Genomic DNA, 10,457 nt, shown 5'->3' on the forward strand with positions numbered 1-10,457 from the left:
TATTTCAGAGGCATACATTTATCTGTAAAATGTTTAATTTAATTACGGTTTATTTTTTGCTGTTGTTGTTTTTTTTTCTCGATTGCTTTTAATGTGTTACACAGGCTTGAAATGGAATCGAACCGATATTAGGGTTCAATGTTACAGCTTCTGATATGGAAAAACTGTTTTGTTTTTTTAGTTTTAATCGGTAATTTAGATTTCTTTTTCCGATTTTCACTTAGAAATTTTCTAATGATATCTGCGTTTTTTTTTTCCCAGTACGTTCGTTTTTATTATCGCTTTGTTGTATGAAACATTAGAAATTCTAAAACGAATTTCTTGCTAGAACTGTTTCGATATTAAAATTAAGCCTCCCCTTTTTCTCAAGTCATTTTAGAATTTTTAGGCTGATTTTTCAGGTATATGATACAGTGAAACCTTGTTACAACCGTACTCTACAAATCCCTCTACAACTTTTTTTTTGTTTTACTGCACGACTTTTTTTAAATCTTGTTTGGAATTACTTTTAGGCTAATGTTGAACACATCTAGATGCAAAACGATATCCTTTACTAGGTAAATCCCTTTATCCCAATAGTTTTTAGCAAATATTGAAACTGCTATAATGATACTTTTTATCTTGCTCTACATTAGTGTTTCTTAACCTCTTTTTAACCCATGGCCCCCTTCTGGACCGCATTTTCTAGTTGTGGGTCTCCCTCCCCGTTGTTTTTTTTTCAGAATTGAAACGCTTTTCTCTTATTGGATTTAGTCAAAACTAAGTCTTTATTTCACAAAAATATCACAAGTAATGTTGAACTTTGAATTCCTATGCTGGTTTCACATCAATATGAGAACGATCATTCCTCTCAAGAACCGAATTATGTGGGGCGAAAATGGTCATCCCGAAAAATACGGGGCCATCTAACGAACCTACACAATGAATCGCCCTTCTTGACGTATCACATTAGCTTCGAGCCTACTCTGGGATAGAGTTCAGTGAGATTCAGTGTTATTCAAAAATATAATTTTGTTGTGTAATTTCACTCCTCTCCAAAATTTCGAGAGGTATTTTTGTGAAAAGAAGGGTATTTTTTTAATCAGTTAGAAATAGGTATTCTAGATCATTATAACTCATGTAAAATGTCTTTTTTACGAAGTAGATTTTGTTAAGCTTTTTAAGTAGGAATATAGGTAATGGAGAATCGAATATCTGGGTTCGTCATCGGTAAAATAGAAGAATTTGAGAAGACGAGACATCTCGTCAATGCCTGTGAGAAGGTTAATGAAGTGGTTGACATCGCTACTTTCTGGTAGCATCTGATCATAACACTGCCTCTTGAGTTTGGATATAACGACAATCCCTCTACACCGGTCGTTCTTAAGTAAGTCGTGGACTCCTTGGGGGCTTTTGGAGGGATTTCAAGAGGTCTGTCAGATTGTACGAATTAAAAAAAAAAACATTATTTTTGCATTGATATATACTAAATATTATTTTGTAAAGGTAACTATGGCCTTCATTGCACAGAATCCGCGGACTTCATCTTATCGGTACAAAGGGTCCGTGGGACACATAAAGTTAATAGCTGCTCTCTTTACAACGATTTTTGTTTTTGTTCGCAAAGTGTCGTTGTATGAAAATTTCTCTGTAGTCTCGCATATACGTAAGCTGTTCAATACAGTGAGCCCAAGTGGAGTTTGTATTTTAAATTAGTGATTTCCAACGGGGGCGGTAGAAGCTACGGGTATAACATAGGATCCTATGGGTTGGATTGCGTGGGAAGCGATGGGAGAAAAAAGGTTGGGAAACTATGTTCTAAATCCTCAGTATAATGATAAAATTTTTAAATTTCGAACAGTGCTACTGACGGAAGAAGTTAAATTGTATCTTGCGGGATTTCGTTGGTTCGAAACTATCTACAGAAATGGCTGATGACTAACTTTTGTGATAAAAAATCATTTAAAATGGGAAAAGAGATGGCAATCACTTAATAAAACACGCGGTTTCTTGAATCGGCGAAGTGGATTTATTCGACTAAAAGACAGAGTTCCCACAACGTTTCTTCAGATTTTTTTTTTTTTTGCCATCGCTCTCTCCCAACTTGAACCGATCCATACAATCCCATGTTATACCCATAACTTCTACCGCTCCCTTGGACCATTCCATCGACCTCCAAGGCGGCTATAGAACCCATTTCGGAAAGCAGTTTCCTTAGAGAAAAAGCGAACGAGTCTAGTGATTTTTTATCTCTGAAGATACACTTCAGAAAATATCCAATTTGTCACACATATTCTTTTCTTTGAAAGCAAAAATAATTACAAAAACAAAATAATGAAACATCCCGGTCACATTGATGTTGTCACCCCTATATCTGTATTCTTTACTATGAAGCTATCATTGTTAAAAACCTCAATTCAATTTGCTCATTCTTCAATTATACTTGTTCATGGCAGCCCAGCAGACTCAGTTACACCAGCCAATTTACGAAGTCCCAGACAGAGTTAGGAAAAGATACGGCGAAGGGCCGTGGGGGCAAGAAAACGACGACTGGTGAGTATGGCTGTGTAAATGCAATTAAATAATACCATTGCATTGAATCCACTCTTCAAAGTAAATGAATTCGACGAAATTCTCTTCATATAACAGCAATTCTAGTGCCGAGTCCGACCATGAAGATGTCCCGTATTCTTGGCACAGAGGAGATGTCGCAAGAGACGAAGCAAGGGAGTCCGAAACAGAATGTGACAGGCTATGTGAGTATGTCCGCCATATATAATTACATTTGTCAATCTTATATTTCTAAAGAATAAATGTTTAAAATCAAAGTTAATCCAAATAAAAATGATTATTAATTTGAAAATTCTTTTAAATTTAGATACTTTCAATGCTTTATTCATAATCTCGTAATCAGAGGCAGATTTACGGTTTTTCCGTCCTTCTTTTATCCTGATCTAATTTTCTTGACAGCTCATTCCTCGAATTTGCTGCTCTGTGCTATAACCCACTGGGTCCCACACTCCCACTCCAATAAATACGCCAGTGGCTGAAGTCACTGTTTTGATTATTCACATGATTGCGTGCTCTTTTAGTCATTCCCATGCTTGCACATTATCTATATCACTCTTGCGATCTCATACTGAACTGGTCCCTTTCTTTCTAGGTCACGCATTTGGCCATTCACATGCTTGCACACTATCTATATCACTCTGGTGATCGCACACTGACCTGGAACCTCGTTTCCTAGGTCACGCTTTTGGTCATCCACGTGTTTGCAACCGCTCTACGTCAGGCTTTTGGTAATTCACGTGTTTGCAACCGCTCTACGTCAGGCTTTTTGGTCATTCACGTGTTTCCCACGCTCTACGTCGCGCTTTTGGTCATTCACTAGCTTGCCACACGCTTTAGGTCACACTTTTGGCCATTGAAACGTTTGCACGCTGTCTATGTCACTCTATTGATCCCTGACTGAATTGGTCTCCAGGCCATGCTTTTGCTCACTAACCATATTTGCACACACACTTTTGCTCGCTCACATGCTTGCAAATTCTGTCACTCGCTTGGCCACGATAATGCGGCTATACAAATTCTGCCGCTCTTCTCCTATTCTACTAATTTTCTTGACCATTCATCCCTCACAAATTTTCCGCTTCTTCGAACTCGCAGCCCTGGGCTACAGCCCTTCCTGTAAATACGTCACTACTCATTACCAACAAATCACCCTATGCAAGCTGAATAATAAAAATGCCGGAAAATATGTTCTGTCTTTTAAAATTAATTCTCACGGTATACCTACAAGCGAAACTAAGAGGCACTTAAGTAATTAACGCAACGAGACCCGTCCATTAGTAATTACTTGCGGACCGACCGCAAAGGGGGAATATCCTCAAAGGCAATTAATATAATAAGCGATGTATCAGCAATGGTCTTCCTTTGCCCCCCCCCCACTTCCAATATCATATTGTGATGAATATGTTGCATGTGTGTGTGTGTGTGTGTGTGTGTTACTTGAGTTTAATATTTGGGTGTTTTTTGTTTCTCCGCAGGGAAAGCATTCGAAGAAAACCAGTATGAAAGCAGGAAACGTTGGGCTGAGGGTCACGTGATACTTTCGTAGCAACTGCCTAGAGTTAGAATTGAATGTAATTCTTACGCTTCTTTGGAAATTTGGATTCAATTTATTTTTAGAATAGATGCTTTGCTTTTTTTCCCCCCTCGTTATTGCGAGGGTCGTCTTAATGAGGTTTGGAGACGCCCTGAACCCCGATTTAAAAGTAAAACCCTATTGGAAGGTGAGAGTAAGCATATATGGAGCAATACATAAATTATTACATGGGTGTGAAGAGTGCTCAAAATACCAAAAAAAAAAATAAATAAATAAATAAAACGAACAAACTGAGAATTGATGAGAATTCGGAATACATGAAAGAAACGACTCCAGAATTATTGAGAATCTAGAAATATAATGAAAATTCAGAATTGAGAGGAAAAATAGTTTTGGAATCTATGAAAATTCAGCGTCGATGAAAGAATTTATAACAGAGTTAAACCTCAGAGTTCGAAAGAATTATCTCAGAATTAATGAACGAATTCATCTTAGAATTAGAGAAAGCATCCATCTCAGGATGAACGGGAAAATTATCTTGAAACTAATGAGAGAATGTTTATCTCAGAATTACTTCAATTTGAGAGTTTGTAAGAGAATATGTCTCAGAGAATTAAAGAAATATTTATCTCGTAAACAGTTGAAAGATTTTTCTCATACATGATAGAAATTTAGGTTTAATAAAATAAATTTATCTCAGGTTTAATTAAAATCCAGACACAGAAATAATTTGTTTCTGAACTAATGAGAGCATTTATTTAAGAATTAATGAAAGTATTCATCTCAGAATTGATGAAAGTTCAGATTTTAATAAAATAATTTACCCCAGAATTAATATAAAAATTTGTCTCAGAATTAATATAAAAATTTGTCTTAGAATTAATATAAAAATTTGTCTCAGAATTGATAGAAATTTAGAGTCAGAGAGAATTTATCTCAGAGTGAGAGAACGAATTTAACTCGGAATTATTTGAAATTGAGGGTCAATAAAAGATTTAAATCTCAGAGTTGGAGAAATAATTTATGTCAAAATTAAGGAAAATTCAGTGAACGAAAGAACTTATCACAGAGTAAGAGAAAGAAATTGTCTCAGAGCTATAGAAATTCAGAGTTAATGGAAATATATTCATCTCTCGAAATTGACGAAAATTCAGAGTTAATTTGAGAATTCGTTCCAAAAAACCAGTTAAAATTCGGGAATAAGAACACCAAAATCAGAAAGCTCATAAATATTGAAAATGTTAATCAACCTCCACCCACATCATCATGATGGGGGAGTCAATTCTGTGGTTAAATGGCGAAATGTCACACACAATTCACTTTTCCCAAAAAATTGAATTGTTTTCATTCTGGAGTCTCGTTCGTCAAAATTTTGGAAGGTGACACAATTTCGTCCATCTCTTTCGGTTTATGAAGAACCAACGGAGGCGAATTGCAGTTAAGTCAAAAAGCCACAGTATCAGGTTTTTGCAACATATTCTTTACAAATTTGCCCTCGTGAAACTTAAGTGGCTTATTACATTTTGCCATCTGAGCACAGAATTGGTCTAATATAGGTGTACACATCATGTGTTCTGAAATCACCGCGCTTCTTCGTCCAGAGTATTTACTTGCACAGCGTTCGAAATCATTGGTGGTCCGCGACCAGTGATTGCACGATCGGACCACCGGGGAAAAAGTTGTTGGTAGCGGTCCGCGCCACCAGTAGAGGGAAACGCCACCAATCAGTCTTGGGTGTCTCGCGGTTTCTTCAGTTCTCCATTCAGTTTGACACACGAAAATGCCTTATTTTTTTTGCTGAATAAGCTAAAAAAACATGCATTTAATATGAATGAAGTTATTTTCTTTTAATTAGTTTATAATCAATGTTGTTGAATCTTAGCAAAGAAAAAACTCTATTCAGTATATTATACTTCCTTAGTAGAAAATATGTTTTGCAATGTTTTCTGAAAATGCAATTAAAAAAAAGGAATGCCTTTTCAAACCTCCACACACTTATCTATGTATCACTAAAGCCACAGAATCAACATTTGTGCTTCATAAGGTTTGACTACAGTTCTAATTGTTTTCTATGACATTTTGCACCCTTGGTGGTGTATCACTCTTCTAAATGACAATATATTTAGGAAAATTAATTACTGTAAAACCTCTTTTTTGCGGCCATCGGCGGGATAAAAAAATCCGTCCGTTAAAGAGGGGTGACCGTAAATCAGTGGTTTGAGAAATGCAAATTTTTGTTATAAAAGGGGGGGGGGAATTACTATTAAGTCGTAAAAGAGGGGTGACCGCATCTGAGAGACGTGTTCTTTAAGAGGGGTTTTACTGCATTATTATTCAGGAAAGATTTTTCGTTTTGCAGACCACTCATGATGTCTGCGGACCAGTAGGTTATAGTATTCACTGGTCCGTGGAACAAGTGACTTTTAGTTTTGAATTCTAACGCTGTTGCATATCCACACTTTTGGGTTCCCGAACTCGTGGTAAGATAACATTATTTCAAAACCACCAAGAAACAAGTGCCTGCACCTAAATTATGTGTGAAAATGTTATAAACATATCGCATGAATAAAAATTGGTCATCTCTCGGAGGATCTCAGCCATCGTTTTCGTACACGACACCTGGACTGGTAAGGGAGTCTCCGGGTTGAGTTCTGGTCATCTGACTGTCCACCCACTGACTTTGAAGATGTTAGTGGGCAATTCAGCTCCATGTGAACCAGCACGCTGTTCCATAAAAGATACATCGATTGTCAGTGTCTGGACTACATATCCGAACTTTCGATGAAATGAACTATATTGTAGTTCCACCGAAACTTGATACGGGGCCTTTGTTCTCTGCACTAAAAAATTCCACATATTTTCTAGTTTTTTCCGATTGATTTCACAAAAATTCAAATCATACTACCATAGTTGAATGAAGCGGCTGGAAAGTTCTCAATCAATTCTAAAAACCTGAACATTTATTTTTTTGTCTCTTCCTAATTCATATAGATAAATGGTTGCCTTCGATTTTTGTCATTTTTGTCGACGTCCATTCATGTAACTGGTGCTTTGATATATATGATACATCTTCCTCCTACTCCTCTTCATGACGGAGTTGAAGATCATTTTACACCAAGTGAGCTTACTTCCATTGTTGGTAATATTTTAGTGTATTTGTAGATAGTGTGACTGTTATTTGTCATTTAAATAAAAATAGTTTATCAAATAAGATCAATAAAGTAAATGGCGGCTCTGATTAAAACATTCAATTTATTTTTTTTTACTCGTGACCTCAAAGACAGGCAAAGACAAAGCTTGAGATAATCGATGCCCATTTAAGTTCTAGTCAAATTTTTTCTAAATCGTTCCAAAGAAAAGCTCGATGTAACGGAGAACTAACTATTGTACTATAAATGTACCGAGTGGGAAAAATTATTTTAGCAGTATTGAGAGAGAAAAAGACATAATTTCAAGAATTGATTAAAACCATAATTAAACACGATCAAGGACGCAATATTGCGTCCAAACGACAGTGAAGTAAACTCAAACACGTTCTCCCTGTTTTCGATCCTCTCTCTCTTCATCGCCGCGATGCTTTATTTAAAGTTACCATTAACTCTATTATGAAAAACTGTTCGAGAATAAATGTAATTTTTCAATAATCAGCAGGCCTCTGTTTGACTCGGGACTCATATACCTTCCCGTAAAGATACAAATAGCTGTACATAAGTGCTTGTGAATCTAGATACCATCTTACAATTCTAAATACAGCATCACAACTTGTTTGCCCCCGTAGGCTCCATGGAATATTTGTCGGAAAGTTTGAGAAGAATCCCTTCAAGTTATTCTATCGCACACATGTAAAACAATTTTTGCAATTTCTTCTCTAAATATTTGTTTGTTTGTTTTCTCCTTACAGGTAGTTGTGGTTCATGACCGTACAAGATGGGAATGGAATCTCAAGCCCAGCACACTCAAGTTCAATCAAACTATTGAAAGAGTGATCCACTTTTACCGTCAACCACCAATCTCGAACGGAACAGATTTTTAACAGAATTCAACAAAAACGTAATTTGTTGCGAAACGATTGATGATGGAGAGGAATTTTGTTGCAGAATTCGGAAAACGTGTCATCGATGAACGAAAAATATTATCGTTTTATTACGGGTTATACCAGAAAAATACGTGTCTCTGTATATCCATTAAAAAAAAAATGGCTACTGATAAAAAGACAAACTTTTTTTTGCATGTATCGAATCCATGACGATCAAAATCATAATTTTACGATAAAGTAAGCAAAAAAAGCAATGAGAGAGAGAAATAATAATTTCTTTCATGACTATAAATATATAAACACGAATAAAAATGTCTTAATGGGGAAATATATATTCAATTTCAATGAATAAAATGAATCGAACATATTTCCCCTTAACCAAGTATTTGTTGCTAAAATTTCTAAAAAAGAAAATCAAATTTTCATTACAAAAATTTCGAAATTTTTATCCTAGATATAGATTTTATTCTTGTTTTCCATATTTTAATGCAAAGGAATAAAGTTTTCTTTATAAAACGTTTATTAAAATCGAATTGGATATGAATGTTGCCTAACACTGAATGATTATAGAATGTTTGTAGAAGAAGATTGTACTATTGGTGATTTTTATGTTTATAAATTTTATAATTAATTCGATTTTATAACAGATTAGAAACGCACGAGGAAGGATTTTATTCGACGTTGTTTTATCTCATTGAGTCATAAATTAGTGTCGTGACGATGTACGGGTTGATTATAAAATGAGTCTTCGTAATTTAGAGTCCTCTTGAGAATGTGTGATCTAGTGATAACATTTATTTGAAAGTTTGCATTCAGGCTACTCAGATGATGGGGAAGAGAGAATCTTCCAATTGTATACCACACACCGGTTGCGAAAGCCAACATTACTTCATGAAAGAGATTATAGAAAAAAAAGGGATAATTCAAATCTTCATTGTTTTTCACCGTAAATTTTCTCACATTTGAATCCCCCATGGACTCCAATAATTAAAATTGACAAGGCAAAAGTAAGAGATAGACAACTTTTTCCTTTACATGTTATAGGCCGAGCAAATAATGGCCTCTACTGTCGCCACCTGAGGGCCTGTTAAGTTAACCCATCGATGAGATATATTTTTTTCTTCAAAGCTAATTAATTTAACATTGAAAAGCAAAGGTATTTTTGTTAACTCTCATTGGAACAATTTCCCTATTTCTCTTACTTCGCACTAGCTGAAAATCGAAAGAAAGCTTATTTCATTAAAAGAATGTATTACATTTTAAAGGGGGTTTTAGTGCTTTTTACTTTGCTATGGAAAGAGTTGAGGGAAGGCTACTGTGTCTCGACACAGTGCATGAACTATGCGTGTTATAAGATAAGAAATATTGTGCCTCTCTGGCATATAACTCGGTGAGCTCTTGCGGATTTCAAGAGCACCAGATTCAATTCTCCGCATCTTTATTCAATCATCTGCACTTCGTATACTTACGTTTACGAGGCGAATATATGGTAAAGTTCCTCGCGAACTCAGAGCCACTGTAACCTGACGTGTGGCTAACATCTTCCCTTCACTGCACTAACAGTCTAGCACAGTCTTGGCCTGTCGCAATAAAGATATTTTCCTGCCATTTCACTTCCATAAATTTCGCTTCGTCAGAATTTATTATTATGGAAAGCTTGATTATTTTTTACGTTTCCCTGCATATACCTATCTTCCAAAGACGAAACCAGCAACAAACAGATATTCTTATGAGTGCAATTTAAGCATAGAGAGAATATTTTTTTCTATAGAGAAGACGAGCCCCCCAAGCTTCACGAAGTTTGGAAACCACAGCTAACCACCGCTGTGCCGCTTGTGGTATTCGAACCAGGAACCTCACGATGCCCACTTAATCACACATGTCTCAATCGCAGGGCTCATTATCTCCTGAGAAATCATTGCGTAACTGTTGAATTTTATTTCCTCTAACGGTATTTCGATTGTTCCTCAACAGAGAGGAATAACAAATTGAAATTAAATAATAATTGTATAATCACTACAACGCTTTCCAGAATTCTCTAATCGTTGGGGGGGGGGGGCTGTGGTTGCTCATTTTATAATCAGGCTGTATGTGGAAATATTTCGAGTTGTTATGTATGAACTGAATGTTTGTAATATTATAGCATATAAATAAAGGTGTTTAATCTGGAGTGTCCATGAAGATTAAGAAAAATCAGTTTTTTTAATGTCATCGTGAGATCGTTACTGACCACAGATGATTATATCATTCTCGTGTACGGGGCGCCATCCGTCGGACAAACTGGATAATTTCGGCTTCTAATATACGTTTCAGTCGATTTTCCATCAGCAATTTCTG

General features: G+C 35.9%; 1 protein-coding gene across 1 annotated transcript in view; it reads left to right on the forward strand.

Annotated features, from left to right (window-relative positions):
* The window catches only part of LOC149081268 (cell adhesion molecule Dscam1-like), a 265,918-nt gene extending 263,386 nt beyond the window's left edge, over nucleotides 1-2,532 (forward strand). The window contains exon 23 of the mRNA XM_089238109.1: nucleotides 2,436-2,532. The gene's annotated coding sequence lies outside the window, so the exon portion shown is untranslated. The remainder of the gene's footprint in view (nucleotides 1-2,435) is intronic.
* Nucleotides 2,533-10,457: the final 7,925 nt, after the last annotated feature.

Source organism: Pholcus phalangioides, unplaced genomic scaffold, assembly GCF_987345545.1.
Source record: "Pholcus phalangioides strain wild (caught in Gottingen) unplaced genomic scaffold, Ppha-v1.0 ptg000010l_1, whole genome shotgun sequence".
Taxonomy (NCBI): domain Eukaryota; kingdom Metazoa; phylum Arthropoda; class Arachnida; order Araneae; family Pholcidae; genus Pholcus; species Pholcus phalangioides.